Source organism: Sturnira hondurensis, unplaced genomic scaffold, assembly GCF_014824575.4.
Source record: "Sturnira hondurensis isolate 20B ecotype Veracruz unplaced genomic scaffold, ASM1482457v3 Scaffold0007401, whole genome shotgun sequence".
NCBI classification, from domain to species: domain Eukaryota; kingdom Metazoa; phylum Chordata; class Mammalia; order Chiroptera; family Phyllostomidae; genus Sturnira; species Sturnira hondurensis.
In genome coordinates, this window is record NW_028080032.1 from 3073409 (window position 1) to 3094367 (window position 20959).

Below are 20959 nucleotides of genomic sequence, written 5' to 3' on the forward strand. Positions count from 1 at the left end.
TTTTAAAAAAGAAACTAAATTTAAAATCTGTTTATTGTTAATTTAAATTTAAATAGGCACCCATGGCTAGTGGCTACTGTATTGAACACTTATTTTAAAACAAGAAAAATTAAAGGTGGACATTTTATATTGATAAAAGGGTCAATTTAATAGTGAAGTATAATAGTGCTAAATATATGGCCACCCAACAGTTATACCTTCATATTATATAAAGGAAAAATTAATAGATCTAGTGTGCATATATATATATATATATATATATATATTCAGAAAGCTAACGCTTACAACACGGGTACTTTCAGGATCTTTCCTGCCTCCAAACCACCACAAGTCTCTAGTCACCAAAAGACCTCATGATCTATTTCCCTAAGAAGAAAAGAGAGATCTAGTGTCCTGAACCTGTAGCCTCCAAAGAAGCATGAATATACTCAGAGGAAGCCAGAGAAGGACCCATCAGAATATGGGGAATGAGTACTAGAACTGGCACTTGCAAGAACATTTAGCTTTACTTATACCTATTATAAAGTTAGACACTGGTGCCATGTTAGTTTTTGTCAGATGGTAACCAGTGCCCCATTGTGCCAACGGCCTTCTGAGCAAAGAGGAGGGTCTCCCAGCTTTGAGGGTTGGACAGTAGTGCCCTTGCTCATACAGTCACTCCAGCGTCCAGAAACATGTTCAGTTCACATGTGGCCAGGTTAAATGGATTTACAGGTTACATTTATCCATTTTAACTCACAAATGGACTAAACTCATTTCACTTGAAATGTAACTACTGCAAATAAGAAACTGAAATAGAGATAGACCATGCTGGCAACTAGGTAAGTGGAGAAGTTGACATTTCCCGTGCAATCATCAACCAAAGTAAATCCATATTTCAAGGCATCTTCTTAATAAAATTTTTAAAACTATTTCTCTAGTCATACCACTCTAGTCATAGGAGACTGTTCTGTGTGGCATCGGCCCAGCTCCCACTCGGAGATGCACAGGATCCACACCCATGGATAGGTTCTCCTGTGGGGAATCAGGCCTGCACTATACCTAGACTGCTATGAGACTTGCTTTTGCTAAAACTCCCTCACCCTGAATTGAGGCAGAAAACATTTACTGCAAAGTAACTTCCTAAAAATCTATGCTAAACCTTCCAAGGATGAGTGTAACCGGTTCAACCACTTTTCCCTTTGTATTGGCAAATATCCCTCTTCTGTGATGTGATTAGTGGCATCCTCTTCTTTGTTTCTGCAAAAAAAGAACTACCTAAAGCAACCTGTGCATAGTAAATGAGGACCTTCATGTAATGTGCCCAGAAAAACAATAAAAGGTGATGGAGGTGAGGGCCAAGGCTTTTTCTCCTCTTGAGAGAGAAGCCACCAGCCCTTTTTCTCCACAGGATTTGGTAGTTGTGTGAATTTCTTTTTTGTAGTCTCAGCTACAATGCAGTGGACCCCATGAGCTGGGTCTATGACAATACCACACTGTTTTTACCTCCTAACATGTAAAAACAATCAGGTACCAGTGGAGAATCAGTTTTAAAAATAACATTATTAAGGAGGAACTTTGTAATATGGAATTGCTTCCTTTATAGTTAGCACACACCTTGCCTTAAATGTATAGCATGTTAATAAAAGAGCAAAGCTACTGTAATTAGCAAACACTTGGAAATGAAGCACCCATCATGAAGGTAAACTTTTATAATTGCTGGAAAGGACTGAATGAAAGGGATGAAATGATGCAAAGGATTCACTTTTTTCATTTCAATCCTCAAATCTATGTGAGGAGTCTTTTTCTCCAGGCAATGACAGTCATTAAAATCAAGTATTGCAAAGGAACTAAACTTTGAATTGGAGAGTCAGCACTTCAAATTTTTGAATCAAAGTGTTAAAGTTTTGAAAATAATGAAGTCTGTTCAAATACATGTGGTTTCCCTTTGAAAGCAAATAGATGTTTTGGATCATTAATTAATAAAATATAATACCATCGTTCATCTTTATCTCATCCTTTTATATTATTATTTCATTGTAATTTCAAAATAGATTTATATATGTTCATTTACATAATTAATATACATGTTAGTCTAACAATATAATAAATGAATGAATAAATGAATAACTATGCCTAAATTGGAGTGAGTACTCATTTTTTAGGAGAATGAAATAAAAAAGTTTGGATGACATTGCCCTAAACTAATGGTCTAATATTTAATTTTGTTCTGGCAGGAAAGGAAAAAGCCAATGTCTAATTTTCACAAAATAAAATTGTCCAAAGCCAGGAGGTCTTAACTTTGAAATACTGCCTTAGAGAGGTTCTGTATATTTATGGTGTAAAAGTTCCTCAAAATTTCTGTCTAGATGATGCTATCAGGTCATGATTTCGTTACAGCTTGGCAAAACACGAAAGGCTATTGCCATTCTCTGAGTTCAAATAGTCATAGTTTCATCTCAGTAAACTTGTATGTTTTCTCATATTTTAAAACTCAATGTGCAAGTTAACATCAATTAAAGAATATATATTCAGAATTTATAATTCTTCTCTTTCATATTTTAGTCTGTTGTTATACTAAAATATTTTACTGTCAAGCCCATAAACTATAACCGTTAAAACATGAGTCCATATAATCTCTCTAGTTCATATGAAATAATATGGAAATCTTCTGTAGAAGATTTTATATCACCACAAAGCACTTTATGTGATTCAACACCATACCTCCGAATAAATGTAAGACGAGGTCCACAAGTCAGAGTCATCAGCAGGAAATGATAACAGCCAATAGCTCTGACAGTTTATTTGACACAAAGTAAACAAAGAACACCAAAATTCACCCTATAATTAAAAAGTCATATTAAAAATATCACCATTCACTTTCTATGTAAGCATTTTTACTGATTGTTTGCTTATCCCTGTGTCTGAGTGAACTGGCCCTGACCATTCCCTCTAGGCTTTCAGAATGTTATCAAACGCAGCATTTGCAGTGACCATATTTCATTCTGTTTTACACTGATGGCATCATTTCCTTGTTCTAGCTCAATTTTATTACCGCTTGCAACAGTGGTCATGCAAACCAATGCTTTCAAAACGACAGACAAAGGGTATTGATTCTAACTAGGACACAGCTTGGACAATGCCAACGTCTTATTTACATTCACTCCCATATTACTGCACAACAGACCACATCAAATATGTATCTCTTTGCCCAAAGTTAAAAAATCAAATTAAAACCTCTCCATTCAACATTCAACATACCTTTGAAATGACTCCAAGATGTTACCACAAGCATGAATCACCCAATCAAGGGCAGGAGCTCAGAGTCAGTGGAGAACTTGAATTTGGAAGTACAGAGCCTAATAACCCTGTGCACATACATACAACCATCAGAAATCATGGCCTCCATGGTTTAGAATTCAATTCTTGGCATTTACCCTGGAATTATGATTTTAATATCAATTAGCACAAGCATGAGAAACAGAGATTATATACCAGGAGTGCCTGCAGGCGTCTACCAATGCACTTGCCATAGAGACTCTGCCAGCAAAAGGCTCTGTCTTAAGGAAGGAGAGAGCTAGGAGAGAGGTTTCAGGATTCGGCTGAACACAGAATTCAGAGAACGGTTGATCTCAAAGACTATCATTGTGCTGCTTCCCTTTTAACAAAGATCTGTTTTAAAAGGAAAAAGGCAAACACGTTAGCCTCATGACTCCCACATGGAAAAAGAATTTGTCTGTACTTATAACAGTCACAATAAGGGGTCTGTTTGTTAAAATGTAGCCACAGCGAAAGGTAATTAAGGTACCATGACAAAGCGCATTATTTTAGAAATGACTCCATAGAATGACTTAATAGCCATTACACATCTTGAGAAGCTGCCTTGTGAGATAACACCAAGGTACTTCTGTGTGCAGATTGCGATCATAGAAAATGCGGATGGAAAGTGTTTTATTATTTTGTACTTAAAATTCTGGTGGGACGTTATGCCTGCATATAAAATAAAAACTAATTTCAAATTTAAAAAGAGAGTGAAGTTGTTCAGGACAATGGGTGGCTCAGGTCACTTTATTCTGATGAGATTTAGTCTGGAAAGGTCTGTACCAAGTTAAAGAAGAAAACAAAATCAATAGAGGGATACGTGCTAAATTTGGTGTTGCAGCATTTGTGAAGTTATTGCCTCCTCCCCATAAAAAGCATACTGGCCAAAGTCGTTGGGAAGTCATGAATGCTTAGGATTTGAAAAAAGGAAGTTCGTGCTTTGCTCAGAGATAATTTGATCAAGCTGGTCCTTTTGCAGACACTCCACTTCCCCTAGGCATCTGCAAGGTCCTTTGTCATTCAACTTACAATGTGCTTTCCCCTGTGTAGCCTCCCTAGACCAGTCACTTATCTACCTATTATCTATCTATCTATCTATCTATCTATCTATCCATCCATCCATCTGAGCTCACGTCTACCTATGGTCAGTATCACACAGCCTGACCCTTACTTCATCTCATTATTTCATGTGGTTATAACATCCTAATGAGATTCCCAATGAATTGAAAATAAGGACCAGGTCCTTATTTTCATTTCATTTTTAGGACACACTGTTTTGAATTGGCTGATGGGGGTGCAGGGCTGTGCTTGGTTGGGCTCACAGGTGGCAACCCATTTATGATGCTTCACTTCAAGTCTTGAGGCCCTTACAGGTTCTCAAAGCAGCATTGTGAATTCTCATTAGTTCTATGAAATGTGACTAGCACACTGGGGAAAGTATGTAAAAAACAACAACACATAGATCAGTCCTGAATAGTGTGAAGTCCACAGCTCAAGGAGTTATTTTAGAAGTACTAGAAAAAAAAGTCTAATAAGAAAATGAAAAGCAAGTCGGATTTAGAGTCTGCCATAGTCATGGGTGATGCCCAGTTTTACTATCTGTGTACTGTGAGACTAGCCACTTTAACTGTTTCAAGTGTAAGAATATGTGTGTATGTGTGCATGTATGTTAATATCTACTTCCCAGGTTTATTGGGACATGACATATAATATTAAACCTATCTATCAGTGGGTCTGTGGGATCATCTAATCAGTTAAAGGCCTGACTAGAACAAAAGGCTGACCCTCCCCAAAGTAAGAGAATTCTCCTGTCTATGACCTTTGAATTGAAGCAGCTTCTTGGTTCTGTAGCACCTTCTAGCTCCTGAACTACAGCTGGGATATCTGCTCTGCAGATTTTGGACTTGCCAGCCTCCATGGTCACATGAACCAATTCCTTATAATGATTTAAAAAATATTTTATATTGGTTCTGTTTCTCTAGAGAACCAACACTTTTAAGGTCACCTTCTCAGTTAAGCCTTCCCTGACTATCCCATTAAGAACAGAGAAATTCCATTCCCCATCCCTTCCTATTTTTTCAATTTTCTCTGTAGTTTTTGTTTCCATCGACATACTATGCATTTTACTTCTTGTTTGCCTATGAAAACCTCAAAGAAGCAGGAATTTTTGCCCATTTTCTTCCCCACTGTATCCCCATAGCTCAGAAAAATATCTGGCACATAGTGGATGCTCAAAATATATTTGCTGAGTGAATGAACTTGAGAAAAAAGCAATTCACTAGTTCAAGAGTTGCTTTTGATCAAATATTTTCTTTGAGTTCTACAGATTTCACACTTAAATCTATTAAAAAGGCAGCTGTAATGGCGCGTTCTACTGCCACAGAGAATATTCCAAAAGGATGTTCAGGAGCATGAAAAGCAGAGAAGCAGACATTAGGGAGGAAAGCAACAAATGGAGGGAATAGAATCCATTGTTAGAGTATTAGTTTCTTGTGGCTGTTGTAACATATTACCATAAATTGCGTGGCTTAAAACAACAGGAATTTATTTTCACAGTTCTGGAGGTCAGAAGTCTGAAATCAAGGTGTTGGCAGGGCCATATGCCCACCAAAGGCTCTTGGGGGGAGCTGGCTCCTTCTCTCTTCCAGCACCTACTGGCTGCTAGCATGCTTTGACTTGGGCCTGCGCCATTCCAGTCTGTGCCTCTGGGGTCACATTGCCCCCTTCTCCCTGTCTGTGTCAAATCCTTTGTTGCCTCACTCTTAAAAGGACATATGCTGTTACATTTAGGGTCCACTTCAAAAATTCAGGGTGCTCTTCTCATTGCAAATCTTTAATTTAATTATATCCTCAAAGGCCCTTTTTCCAAATAAGGTAATATTCAGAAGTCCAGGGAATTAGAACGTGGATATATCTTGGGGGGGCCACCACTCAACCCACTATAGTTCTGATAGAAAAATTATATGCTTCCACAGTGACAATTCTTGATTTTGTTGTCCAGCTGCCAACATGAGATGCTTTCTAAGAGACATGGGCCATTGTTATCAAATAGCTAAACCCTCTTAGGTTTCACTAAGGACTCAGATTAATCCATGTGGTAAAGTTTTAAACAATTACTCATTATAGTAAAGATCTTTGCTCAGGAAGCCATGCACTGAAAGCAAGATCAAACGTTTTTTGTTTTAAACAAGGAAGTCATCTGTGGGGCAAGCTTTCAATCCTCATTCTTCCCTCTCATTTCTCACAATCTTATGATAGCAATTTTTGTAATCTGGATCAAGAGCTATCACGTGCTTTAATTCAAGGAAAAGGAATATAATGCACTACTTTGCACTCAAGTTTGTAAAACGTTGGTGGTCATCAAGATCAGCATTTAAGCATCGGCGCTGCCCACAGGCATGCAAAGAAATTCAAGTTCATAATTTCTGGCTGTTTTTCCTAGTGCTAACTTTCCTCTGACGTTTAGGAGATTAGAACTTTTAAATTACATTTATTTTTTTAAAAAGTATTATAATGGGTACTTTTCAGGACCCAGTGTTCCACAATTTAAGTATCCTATATAACTCTCCATTTCCCTAACTATAAACAACTGTTCTATTTAAATTTTAAGACATCTAAATTTTATTACATCCAAGAATAGTTCCTTTTTCACTGTTAATAATAGAAACACTTAAGTCTCAGTTCTTACCATCCCTAGGTCAATAAAAATACATATCCATTAAAATGTCATGTACAAATGAAAAATAATATCTACTAGGTGAATTCTTAGGTCTGAACCTGACTTGAAAAACCACTTAAAATTAATTTTTAACTGGAAAATGGGGAAGTATTTGTGAAATTTATTTTTAAAAACTCACTTAGCTAAAAATAAATTGACATCTGATTGTTTCTACTTGGGAGCTTAGCTTTCAAGAAAAAGAGGTACATCATAATAAAAGGAACTAGTGGGATTTTGCTCAACATCCCAATATTTAATGTATGTGCTGAGATCATTAGTGATGGCCTTTCATCCAGTAGGGTCTCATAGGACTCAAATACTTTTTAACAACTACTATAAAGTTTAGTTTCATATATTAAAAAGGGTATTAATCTGATACTTAAAGGAAATGGAGGTAATGGGTGAGTGGTCCTAATTGTCTTCTTTATCTTCCTTAATCACTACTTGGGGCATATTCTTGTTCTACCAGACATGTATTGGGTGATCCTTAGTTGTGCTTTCTTATCAAAGACACAAGCAGAGAATATCACCATTTTAGGGATTATAGGAATAGCCTTCGGACTGGTCTGGTTCCCTTTTCTAATTCACTCTCCACATCACAGAGAGATTCTCCTAAGACAGAAATCAAACCATGTGTCTTCAGTGCCTGCTTTAGTCCTCTGGATAAAGGACACTCTTTATCCTTATTTCTTCCTGCAATGGTCTGTCTATTGTGGTCCCATTTTTTTCTCCTGAGCCTCATCTCTTTCTAGTGTAACTTTCTAATTTTTTTTTATTTCCTCCAGTGGTCCCCTTGCCACTGGGCAGCCATGCCTTCTGGTCCCTCTGGCAAACCTCCTTCTACAGCTTCTACAGTGCTCATTCCTACTTACACATTGGTCATCTGCTGGACCTCATATATTCCAGAAATGATGCATAGTAAAGCTAAGTCTCTCTTTTATTATTAATGGACCATTTCTAGGTCCAATGGTTATAAATCAAAGACCACTGATAGTGTAGGTGTTTACAAAGAGACTTAGAATATATATGTAGACAATTTGAAGCAAGACAGTTTGGCTTCATGATATTTCTCTAACAAAACCACCTATATGGCATTAGATACTGTATGCAGCAAAAAAAATTTTCTCGCACTTCTAAACTGCTGTTGTATGTTCACGGATGTCAATAATTTCGAAACCCTTTCAGTAATACAAATTTTTACTCTAACTATCTTTTTGTGGCTTAAAAATGGTTTATATATATCCTAAGAAGCGCTCTGCTCTTCCCATTCTTTAATATTAAGTTGAATTAAATAAACTGGGCATGTGTCAGTGAGAAACCTAAACATCAAAATGGCTGATCTTTTACTTCCTTTTATTATGCAAGTATTGTTCCAATGACTCCTTCCAGATATGTATCAACATGGCATTCTACATTGAACCAATTAGATACCCTCTGATCAACTCATAAAGTACTTCAAAAACATCTGTTTGCCCAGGGATCTAAACAAAGATGGTACAAACTAAAGTAGGTGCACAGGGATCAAGCTCAGAAATCCTAGAGATGGAAAGTGTATTCTTTACATTGTACCATGATGTTGACTCTGGCAGTCAATGAGCAGAACTCACAAGGGAGGTCGGGGACACACATTATCAAAGTGAGGACTTGCATTTATGCCTGAACCGGAGTCATGATGAAGAAAAGCTGGACAGCATTCTTTTCAGTCACAGACTTCACCCAATGACTGACTGACTCCTTTGAAGTCAGTTAGACTTAATGCTAATGCTGAGGAATTAGAGGCTTAAACAAGAAATGTGTTTCTTGATGACTTTCTTTTCCCCAGAAATAATCTTGTCCATCAACATTATAAAATGGGTTGGCTGTGTTCCCTTGGGTACTTTGTCATGGCACAGGCCAATTCATCAGCACAGAAAATATAATCCTGGTATCCTGAGGAAATTCGCAATAGCCTGTGGCAATTTTGATAGAGAATGACTTAATGACCTTCCTGCATGTATTTAAGCTTGGCTCAATAAGAGAAGACATATTCTTTTCAGTGAGCCCATTCTCCTGTGATGGGGAGAGATGATAGTAATGAGAGCACACTGATGCTGTGTGGGCTCAGGTCTCACTGACAAAATAATTTTCATTGTCTCTGGCATTCACCTGAGAGAGGGTTAAGGAGATAATTGGCATTACTGTCAAGAGGATAAGTGAATTTTCTTGTTTCATATTGTCAAGCCTTTGAGAGAATCTAATTTGCCTTCTGACAATGGGAAGGAGAGCGGATTACAGAGAGAACTGACCTTTATACAGTGTCTTTTAAAAATTACTAAAAGACACTGAGAAAGCTGAGGGTTTGGCAAAGCTCTCTGGATTCACCTTAAAGGTTCCCTCTGGCATTTCTGGAACCTTCCTACCTGTCCCCCATCAAATCCTGAAACACAAGGGTATCCTAAGCAGTCAGAGCATGAGCTCTGGGGACGCATTCCCTTCCTCTGATTTCCTTTTCCAAACAACATGGAATAGTCTATTCAAATGATTTCTGACACTGCTACCTTCCCTCCTTTAGCTCACGGGTTAGCAAACTTTTCTGTAAAGAGCAAGAGAGTAAACATTTTAGACTTTGCAGGCTATAGGGTTTCTGTCACTGCCACTCCATTTGGCTGTTGCACTGAGAAAACAGTCACAGGTACTACATAAAGGAAAGGGAGTGGCTGTATTCAGTAAGAATTTATTTATTTAGGGAATTTATTTATTTAGAATATATTTATCATGTGTCCTGAAATATCACTCTCCTTTTGATTGTTTTAAATCATCTCAAAATGTAAAATCACTCTTAGCTCATGGTCTGTGCAAAAACGGGCAGCAGCCTGGATGTGACCCCTGCTGTAGTTCAGAGCCATTCAGTGGAACTTTCCGTGATGAGGGGAAGTTGTATGTTGGCACAATCCAACAATGGAGACAGGAGCTCCACGAGACTATTGAAATTTGGCTAGCGTGGTAGAAGAGCTCAACTTTTCATTTCATTGACTTTTTTTAAAAGATTTATTTATTTATTTATCTTTAGAGGGGAAGGGAAGGAGAGAGGGAAAGAGACATCAATGTATGGTTGCCTCTCATGTGTCCCCCACTGGGAACTGGCCCGCCACCCAGGCATGTGCCCTGACTGGGAACCGAACTGCGATCATTTGGTTCGCAGGCCCGTGCTCAACCCACTGAGCCACGCCAGCCAGGGCATCATTGACTTTTAATTAGTTCAAATTTGAGCTTCCACCTGTGGCTCCTGGCTACCATGGTAAGCACAATCTTTCATATTTACTTGAAAAAGACATTCCTATCTCTCCCCTACATTAAAAGAAACAAAAAAATAATTCTTCCACCTACTGTCTGAGTTATATAGTTGGTGCTCCTTCTGGGGAGATCAAAGTTGACGTCTTGGTTTTCATTACATAGTGAGCTCCAGTGATTATGTGATAATCTAGTAGCAAGTTGGATACACGAGCCTCATTGTCTCAGTATTATTACTACTTTTTGCCCTGGAGGCTACTTATAGTTTCTCTGATGCACTCTTCCACTCCCTCCCATCCCTGAATTCTCTTGATTTGGGGGGGATGCAATAAAATTAATGTAAATGAAGCAGCGATAGGGCCTATTCAGACTCTACTATCCAATGAAAATAATAGACAGTGACATCACACAGCTGGTGTTTAAACTTGTGCTGTGATGTCTTTGGATTTACCTTGAAAACATTCTTTAGGGAACAGCTAACAAACTGTGCTTGGTGTTTAACACTGTTTTCCCAAGGTCCCCTAGTAGAGATATATTTGTATCCATCTGACATTGATTTATGTAGCCAGATGGCAAAGGACAAAGTTGGATCACTTAATGTGTGACCTATTTACTGGTCCAACAGTCTGTGGTTTAATGCTAAATAAAAGTATTGAGCCTTTGAGTTAAAAAATGCAGTTTCTTGGTTTCTTGGTTATCTTACAGGCAGCATGAACAGTGCATGCTGGATGCATTGGTCCCAATCAGCAAGGAGATAAGTGGGGAAGTGATTCTCAGGCCCCGGGATAAGATGTGTGGTGGTGTCACTGCCCACCTGGTAAGGGGCTGACAAAAGTCACTGAGAAACAGGAGTGCACATTTAGGCACCTAAGGAATAAGATGTCAATAGTAGACAATTGTGATGACCTCATGACATGGTCAAAAGTGTCCCAGGGTATTTAAAATGTGTAATTTTCTCAAGGGCCTTCTAAACTATCTGAGAGGGGTAGTAGAGACTAAATGGATCCTGAGTAACAAAGCCTGTCTGCCTTGAGCCTGTTCTATGTTAACAACAGGGTACAAATCAAAGAGACAATGAACAGAATCAGAGCATCCCATAGAAACAAAGATGTGGTTAGGGCACGTGTCCCCACACTGGGCACAATTGGTTCAAAGTGGCCTTAAACATTTCAAGTCACATATTAATATTTCAGTATCATAAAAAACTGGGTAAAGGATATTAGTTAATTAGGAAGCATAATACCTTATCAGAAAATACTAAAGGAGGAGTTCTGGCCAAGATGGGGGTGTAGGTAGAAACATTTGCTTCCTCTCACAGCCAAAAAGAGGATAACAACCAATGTAAAATCAATAAACAACCAGAAGCACCAGAAAATCAAACTGCATGGAACTCCAACAATCAAGGAATTAAAGAAAAAATCAACCAGAAAAACCAGATTGGTAAGGCGACCCTGTGGGCTGGGCGACTCAGAAAAACTACCACAAGGTGGCTGAGGGGCAGGGCTGATTGCTCAGCTCAGTGGGGCTACAAGGGAGGGACTCTCTTAAGGGGAAAACTGAGACTCAGAGATGACCATGGGCTAAGGCTGGGGTTGCCACAGTGGGAGATACTTTCAGTCTGACACAAGAGTCTGTGGGAAAGTGCACTAGAGACCAGCAGGCTAGCTGCACTGTCCCCTCTCTGGCCCCTCCCCCACAGGCAGTACAGCAAAGAGGGTTGCCTTGCCTAGGTGAATACCTAAGGCCCCGCCCCTTACAACTTATCAGGTGTGCCAAGACAAAGACATATGGCCCAAGTGAAAGAACATAGCAAAACCTCAGAACTGAGCGATGAGGACTTTGCCAACCTAACTGATGGAGAATTTAAAGCCCTGGTAATTGAAATGCTCACAGAACTGATTGACCTTGATCAAAAGTGAAAGAACAAATGAAAAGATACCCAAAATGAAATAAAGCAAAATATTCAAGGAACCAACAGTGAGAAAGAGGAGACCAGGATTCAAAGCAATTATTTGAAACAAAAGGAAAAAGCAAACATCCAACTGGATCAAAATGAAGAAACAAGAATCCCAAAAAATGAAGAGAGGTTGAGTATTCTCTGGGACAACCTAAAATGTCCCAATATATGAATTATAGGAGTGCCAGAGGGAGAAGAACAACAGCAAGGAACTGAAAACTTACTTGAAAAAATAATGAAGGAAAACTTTCCCAATCTGGTGAAGAAAATCCACTTCCAGGAAGTTCTGGAAGCCCAGAGAGTCCCAAAGAAGTTGGACCCAAAGAGGAACACACCAAGGCACATCATCACTAAGTTATGCAAGATTAAAGACAAAGAGAAAATCCTAAGAGCAGCAAGAGAAAAGGAGACAGCTACCTACAAAGGAGTTCCCATAAGGTTATCAGCTGACTGCTCAAGAAAACCCTTACAGTCAAGAAGGGGCTGAAAAGAAGTATTCCAAGACATGAAAGGCAAGGACCTACATTCAAGATGACTCTATCCAGCAAAGCTTTCACTTGGAATGGAAAAGCAGGTAGAATGCTTCCCAGATAAGGTCAAGTTAAAGGAGGTCATCATCATCAAGCCCTTACTATATGAAACATTAATGGGACTTATCTAAGAAAAAAGAAGATAAAAATATGAACAATAAAGTGAAAACAAACTGATAACTATCAACAAATGAACCTAAAAGAAAAGAAAAAGAATAAAAATAAAAACTAGGCAAACAGCCAGAATAGGAACAGAATCAGAGAAATGGATGTCACACAGAGGGAGTCCAGTGGGGATGGGGAAGGGATGAATAGGGGGAAAGGTACAGGGAAGAAGAAGTGTAATCAGTAGGCATAAAATAGGTGGGGAAAGAAAAAAATGATATAGGAAAGAGAAGACTCCAAGAACTTATATGTACAACCCATGGACATGAACTAAGTGGTGGGGAGGAATACTGAAGGGCTGGGGGCAGCATGGAGGGGGGGATAAAGGAAAAAAGTGGGAAAACTGTAATAGCATAATTAATATAAAGTACTTTAAAAAAGAAATAAAAATACATGTCTCAAAAAAAATTAAAGAGAATTATCTGTTCTCCTGGGTTCATTTCTTAATTTTATTGCAACAGATCAAAGGTAGAAGTATCATTTCATCAGTCAGTCTTGATATTCAGAGGGTTTCCCCAATTAAGGTTTTCAATGCCATTTCTGAGAGAGTGTTTGAGGAGATGTAGGGCCATTGTTTAAGAAACTGAGCCAGAGACCCATTTTTGCTGTCTTTTAATTTGCTCGCTGGTGGAAACTCTGCTGTTGGTGCAATGATTGGTTTTGTGTCTTTAAGCTCTTCTTATTTTTGATATTCTCATCCTTTAATCCCCATGCTGTCTTTAGACATTACTATAGAATTAGTGAAAATAAACGTCCAGAATCTCACCCCTAGTTCTTTGGTAAATTGATCTCCCAATAGCTTAGGTTCTAAATTTACTCCGACCATTTTAGGCCCCTGCTCCTAACAACTGAAGGCCAACTTATTCTCAGTGTGAAGTTCCTGGCTACCAAACTATTTACTTCGTACCTCTGGTATCCAGCACAATGCCTAACATATAGAGATACTCAATTAATACTTGTTGGATGAATGAATAGCTCTATGAATTTTATTGCTCCTCAAGTTTTAAAAAATCTATCATCTGTTTATCTATTTATCTATTATCTATCTATCCATCTATCTATTCATCTACCCATCCTTTCTATTGCCCAAATATTAGGCAAAACATATTAATTTATTGCATAAATTTCAACTGAGTATGTGTATGCCAAAAGCTTGGGGCAATATTGAAAGAGAGATGTGGGTCCTGTGTGGGGATGAGACAGGCAATAAACAAATAACCTCATGAATAGGATGTTTGAGAGTGAAGAGCCACAAGTAAATCAGAGAAAGGAGATAGAGCCTGTTCAGTAGTCAGAAAGTCTCCATGTGCAGACAGTATTTGAACAGAGGACTGAAGAAAAGGAACCAGTCACAGGGAAATCTGGAGGGATCCTTGGTAGGCTCAGAACAGCTGGAGCATAGTACACAAGGCGGGGTTGGCAGGCGGGAGAGGCCTCAAGGGCCATACAGAAACCTGCTGAGAAGGAGGACTTGGCTCTACATCTTCTGATAAGCCTGCAGAGGGTTTAAGCAAGCCAGTGGTTTGATCACAAGGAGTTTATTTTCTGCTTTCTATATGTAATTATGGTGAGTCATTCAACATCATGAAAAATATTAAAGATGCTGACATATGAAAATACTACATCTGTAAAAATCATGATTAACCCATCAAACATGACCACTCACTTTCTTCTCCTTTTTAAAAAAAATCATGTTTCTTAAATATTGAATAGATATTAAAGAGAGAGAAATATTCATAAAGTGAAGCAATAAACACCCACTGACCAGTTTACGAATCACCATCGTGGCTTCAAGTTCCCATTATATCTCTCCTTGGTTTCATCTTCTGCCTGATTCCTCAAAGGAAATGGCAGTCTTCATTTTTTGGTTTATCATTACCACACTTAAAAACTAATAATTTGGCTCAGTGGATTGAGTGCGGGCCTGCGAACCAGAGTAACGTGGTTCGAATCCCAGTCAGGGCACATGCCTGGGCTGCAGGCCGGTTCCCAGCAGGTGACACAAGAGAGGCAATCCTATATGGATATTTCTCTCCCTATCTCCTTCCTTTCCCCTCTAAAGATAAACAAATAAAATCTTTAAAAAATTAATAGTTTGCCTCAGTTGGTTGGGGGTCATCTGCAAAGCTAAAAATGTCCAGTTCTATTCCTGGTCAGGTCACATGCCTGGGATGAGGTTTGGTGCCCGGCCAGGGCACATACAAGAGGCAACCCATCAATGTTTCTCTCTTACTTCAATGTTTCCCTCCTTCTATTTCTCCCTCCGTCCCCCTCTCTCTAAAAATAAATAGATAAATAAAAATACTTTAAAAAGTGATAGTTTATTATGCTGTATTCCTAAACAATATATTGATCCACTTTGCAGGCTTTTAAACTTACAGAATTTGAATCTGTAATTGTGATTCTCCTGCTGAAATTTATTTATTTATTTTTAAATGTATTTAATTGTTGTTCAAGTACAGTATCCTGTCTTTTCCTCCCATCCCAGCCCACCCCGCCAGTGCTCCCCACCTCCCTCCCATTTACACCCCCCTTAGTTTTTGTCCATGTGTCCTTTATACTAGTTCCTGCTGAAATTCAACCCCATGTCATATCTATTTAGTTCCTTGTAACATTCTTTTGTATGTACATACTAAAGTTCATTCACTGTACCACTGAAGTATAGCTGAGTTATTTCCTTTTTATTAATTTTTTTGCTGGTATAAAGAGTATTGCTACGAACATTTTTGCACAGTTTTCCAGATGCACATATTCAAGAATTTCTCTAGGGAGTTTTAACCTTGGCCAGAAATATCTGGTCCTGGGGAACATTTTCAACTTTACTAGATAATGGCAAGTTGTTCTCCAGGGTGTTTATACCAATTTACACTCCCGCCAGCAGTTTACAATTGTCCAATATGCATCATGTGCTTTCTAATCACTTGATATAATCAAACATAGAAATTTGCCATTCTGATGATGTATAATAATATAACATTATGGTTTAAATGTGCATTTGCCTGATTACTAAGGTAGTTGAACCTATTTATGTTATTGACCATTTGTGCTTCTCCATATAAGAACCATCTAATTAAGTTGTTACGTATTTTTCTATTGTTTGTCTTTTTCTTAATCTGAAGGAATTTTATATATTTTAAAATACTAATTTTGGTAGGCTATATGTATAGCAGTTATATCTTTTCATTTTCTTTAAAGTGTATTTTGATAAACAGTATATTTTAGACCAACGTATTCATATTTCCTTTCATGTTTTATTCTTTTTAATACTGTTAAAGAAACCCTTCTCTTTTCTAAATTCACAAAAGTACTCTATATTATTTTAAAGATTTATAAGCTTATGCTTCACTTTTAAGTCTTTTTAAAATATTTTATTTATTTATTTTTAGAGAGAGGGAAGGGGAGCGAGAAAGAGAAGGTAAAAAACATCGATGTGAGAGAGAAACATTGATGGGTTGCATTTCATATGAGCCCTAACCGGGGACCAAACCTACAATCCAGGCATGTGACCTGATAGGAGAACCAACCCAAGACCTTTTGCTTGGTATATTGATGCCCAAACAACTAAACCATACTGGCAAGGGCTCACATTTAAGTCTTAGAACACTTGGACTTGATTTTTGTGTATCATGTGAAGTAGAGATCCACTTTAATTTTTTTGTATTGATAACCAATTGTTCTGTCAATATTTATCAAAAAGCTTGAGTTTCTCCATTAATTTCTGGAGAAACTTTATTATAAATCAAGTTTCTACATGTGTATGCATTTCTTTAGGAGCCACCTATTTGTGCCAATGTCCAATTTACCAGTATTCCACCGATACCTTAATTACTATACTTTCATAGTGATTTTTGATATGTGATGCCTTTGCTCTACTTCAGGAGTATCTCAGCAATTTGTGAGCTTCTGCTTCTCTACATAAGTTATGGAATCAGCTTGTCAAATTCTACAAATGTTGAGGGTTTGGAGCAGAGCATTTAATCTCTAGATCAATTTGGGAAAACTTAATTTTATGCTATTGGCTCTTCTAATTCATTAGCACATTATAATAGACCTTCATTGATATTTTTCAATAGAATGTTATCTGTTTGACCATAATCTTTCATATATATTACTAAAGTTTTTATTGTATACAGTATATCTGCTGTGATGTTATAAACTTTAAAGATATGCTACCTGCCTATTGCTTATTTATAGAGGTGAAGTTAATTTTTGTATTAACTTCTTTTTTAATATTATTTTATTGTTGTTTAATTATAGTTGTCTGCATTTTCCCAATTTTTGTATTGATTTCATATTTAGTAAATTTGTAAAGCTCTTCTTAATTAAAATAATTTAACTAAAAATCCTTTTGAATATAGATTTATATCATTTGAAAGCTGTATTTTTCTTTGCTTAACAGCTCAATGTTATAACTTTTTCTGTTAGATAAGAGGGAATAAGAGTGAGCATCTTTGTCTGATGGGAATTTTTTAACTATAAGGTTTTTCTTTTTTAAGATTTTACTTATTTATTTTTAGGGAGAAAGGAAGAGAGAGAGAAAGAAAGGGAGAGAAACATCAATGTGTGGTTGCCTCTTGCACACCCCAACTGGGGACCTGGCCTGCAACCCAAGCACATGCCCTGACTGGGAATCAAACCAGAGACCCTTTGATTTGCACGTAGGCGCTCAATCCACTGAGCCACACTGGCCAAAGCTAATTATAAGGTTTGCCTTAGAGTTGCTTTTGTTTTGCTATATACAAACAGATAAACACATGTACACACATAGGTACATACTCTCATTAGTAAAGTTATGTTGTCTTATCCAAGTCTTCTATACCTTGCTGATATTTTTTTGAGGAATCTATTTTATGTATTGATTATTGAAGAAGTGTGAATATATTCTGTGAGAGTGGTAGATTAAGTATTGTCAATATAAATATTTTTGCTTTATATATTGTGATAGTACATTATTATATGCACACAGATTTAAAATTGTTATGCCCTCTTTGAGAACTGAACAGCATATCATTATACAGCAGCTCTCTGTTTTGGCTTTAAAGTCTATTTATTTGATATGAACATCGCTAAAGCAGAATTACTTTGGTATGGTTTGCATAGCATATTTTTTCTTTTCCTTTTCTAAATTCTTATGCTTCAGACATACCCTTATTAAGTGGCATGTGGCTGAATTTTGTAATAAGGCAATCTTTGTTATTTACAAACAAAAATTTTTAAATATGCTTTTAGTTTTCATACTAATGGATTCATTTTTCATCTTATTTTGTGTCCATTTTTTTCTTGCTTTCCCTTGGATTACTTTTGCCAGTCTCATATTTTTCCCTTGGAAACATATGAAGTTATATACTCTTTTTATTATTTTAGTGGCACTAAATTATTTCAATATTTTTCATCCTAGGGTTAATCAATATTTTTTACCCTCTTCCTGACACGAGGACTTACAACACTTTAATACTAAAAATCTCTTCTTGAATATGATATTGTTTTATTTTTAGTTCTAATTTAACCCCACAAAACATTAGTATTCCATGCAGTTGATGCTCATTTAGCTATATGCACCTATTTATAATGTTCTTTGGTGTTCGCTTAGACTTCCTCTGACTAGCAAGCAGATTAGTACTCCCTTTAGTGAAGATCTGCTGGCCACAAACATTCAGCCCTGCCTGGTGCAACATTCACTCCCCTCCATTATCCTTTGTCATTCTGGGCTGAGCTGAAAATGTTTTTATTGCTTTCAGTTGTACATAATGCCTTCTCTGGGCATAAAACTCTAGATTGGCAAATACATTCCTTCACTACATTGAAGATACAATCCCATTGTCTTCTTGCTTCTATTGTTGTTGCTGATAAATCAATTTTCTATTTAATTGTCATTTCTCTAAACGTAATGTCTCTTTAGTTGCTCTTAAGATATTTGCTTTGTCATTGGTCTTCTGAAATTTCCATATGATGTATCTAGATATGGAATTGTTTAAAACATATCTTGCTTGGAATTTCTAACTCCAGACAGTGGTGTCTTTCATCAGTTCTAACACATCTCTTCAAATACTCTCCTGTCCTTACACTCACTCACCTCCTCTTCTCACTCTATCCTCCATGTTCCTTAATCTCCACACCATTTCCCCCCATCTCTTTATATTCTGCTATATTCTGGATAATATTATAGAACTCTAATATTAAATTCTAATATTTAGAATTTAATAATTCTCTCTGTATGGCTAAAATGAGACATTGAATTTTAAATATATTTTTGTTTATAGGAAATTGATTTCTTTTCAAACATACTTTACCATTTTTAAAAACCAATTTCTCTTTATTCATATTGTCAGTCTTCAAAGTACTTGTTTAAGATTATGTTTCTCATAATTTCTAAATATTAACTTTTTATAGGGCTTATTCTGCTGTCTTTTGTTTCTCCTGAATTTTACTCAGAGTCATTTTTATAATAGTTGCAATTGCTTTGCTGAACTGATATCTCTTGGAACTTTAACTGTAGTAATACTTTAAAGGCTGGTTTGAATATGTGCTCTTTCATAGACTAACTGATGAATTCTGTCAGGAGCCTAGAGGATTTCCAGGCTGAGAAACATTTAAACTAAATCCTGAGTGTGTTGGGTGGTGTGAATTCAGGCTCCAAACTCACATAAAGGCAGACAGCTTGTGATCATAAATTCTCAAGAAGAATGTTTTCTTCTTCTATTCAACCAGCAAGTTTTGATACCAACAATTTCTTGTAGTTCCTTGAGAAATAGGTTTATTTTTAAATTCATGCATACTGAAGTTTTGTGGCCCTTTGCAGTCTCAGGTTTATGTTGGGGTCTCTCATTAGACTCCTCACTTTGGCTTTATTTCCGGTTTCCTCCCTACCCACACATCATAAAAAGAATCTCAGCTCAATGTGAACTTGGTAGATACTTCAAGGTGAAAGACAGTTTTACATTTCTGTCTACCTCTCTGGGTACCTGCTTTCACTTCAGCCTTGTCCTTTGAGCATTCCTTCTTTTGTTTCCATTTATTGATGCACTTAACCATATTTTCGAAGTTACAGAGGATTTTTAATTGGAAACTCAGGTTTCTCCAGTTTTCTTTTTGATGTTTTTGTATCTCAGATCACATCAGCAACAGAGTGAGTTTTTATATAGCTGACTAAAACAGGTAACATCATGGTTGCTTCAGAATCGGTCATTCTACTAAAACCCAATCAAGTTTGAAGGCTCATTAACAGAGGTGCGATAATATCAAGGAACCATGATGGCTCCTCTGAGCCTGAAATTGATACTTTTTTTAAGCTAGAGGGAAAGAAGGCAACTCAAAGAATTAGATTCAGATGAACAGTTAAAGAAAAGCTTAAAATTTCAAGCAATCTCCCATTTAAAACTAACAGCAGTAATAGAATCCTTTACTTTAAAATTAAAAAGTTTTTGATCACCCAGATAATATATAAATACATTATTTCCAGAAACACACGGAAACACACAAAGGGTAAAGAACCTTGTGACTACCTCCCCGATCCTAACCCTTCCATAAAGTAAACCAATGGTTAAAACCCCCAGAATTTCTTTATTCTTATTTATATTCATATCCATGCACAAAAAACAGACAGAGGCAGAAAATTTGTTTTGAATTTTAGAAAAATATATAGGTAGCATGGTATTTTGTGTGACTACCATGTTTTTGAGGTCTACTCTCTTAATAGTCTAGATGTACAACTCTCCATTTGATAATTGTGAAGACTTGGCCTCACTCTCTTCAAACTTCCAGACTTTCTGTAGAGAAGCCAGACCCCATTCTGACTTTCAATTTGTGACCTATAACTTTTTCTGTAGAAATGTTTAGGCATTATGCTTTGTTTGCAATGTGCCGAGCTTTGGGCCTTACTGTGGCTCATTTTTCTCCTGTTGCTGGGCCTGGTATTAAATGCTCTTTGGTTGTGAAAAGATTTCCTATCATATATTTTTGATATATGGTTTTCTCTTTCTAGTCCCTCTGGGTTGGAGTTCAGTGCCCTGGGCACTTAGC

The 20959-nt window shown here is 37.1% G+C and overlaps 1 protein-coding gene across 3 annotated transcripts in view; it reads right to left on the reverse strand.

Annotated features, from left to right (window-relative positions):
* The window catches only part of PLCB1 (phospholipase C beta 1), a 665285-nt gene that overhangs the window by 36241 nt on the left and 608085 nt on the right, over positions 1 to 20959 (reverse strand). Inside the window, exon 33 of one of the 3 annotated variants that reach the window (XM_037051666.1) lies at positions 19241 to 20229. The exons of the other annotated variants lie outside the window; for them this stretch is intronic. The gene's annotated coding sequence lies outside the window, so the exon portion shown is untranslated. Of the gene's footprint in view, positions 1 to 19240; positions 20230 to 20959 lie in introns of those variants that run through there. 3 annotated transcript variants of the gene reach the window in all.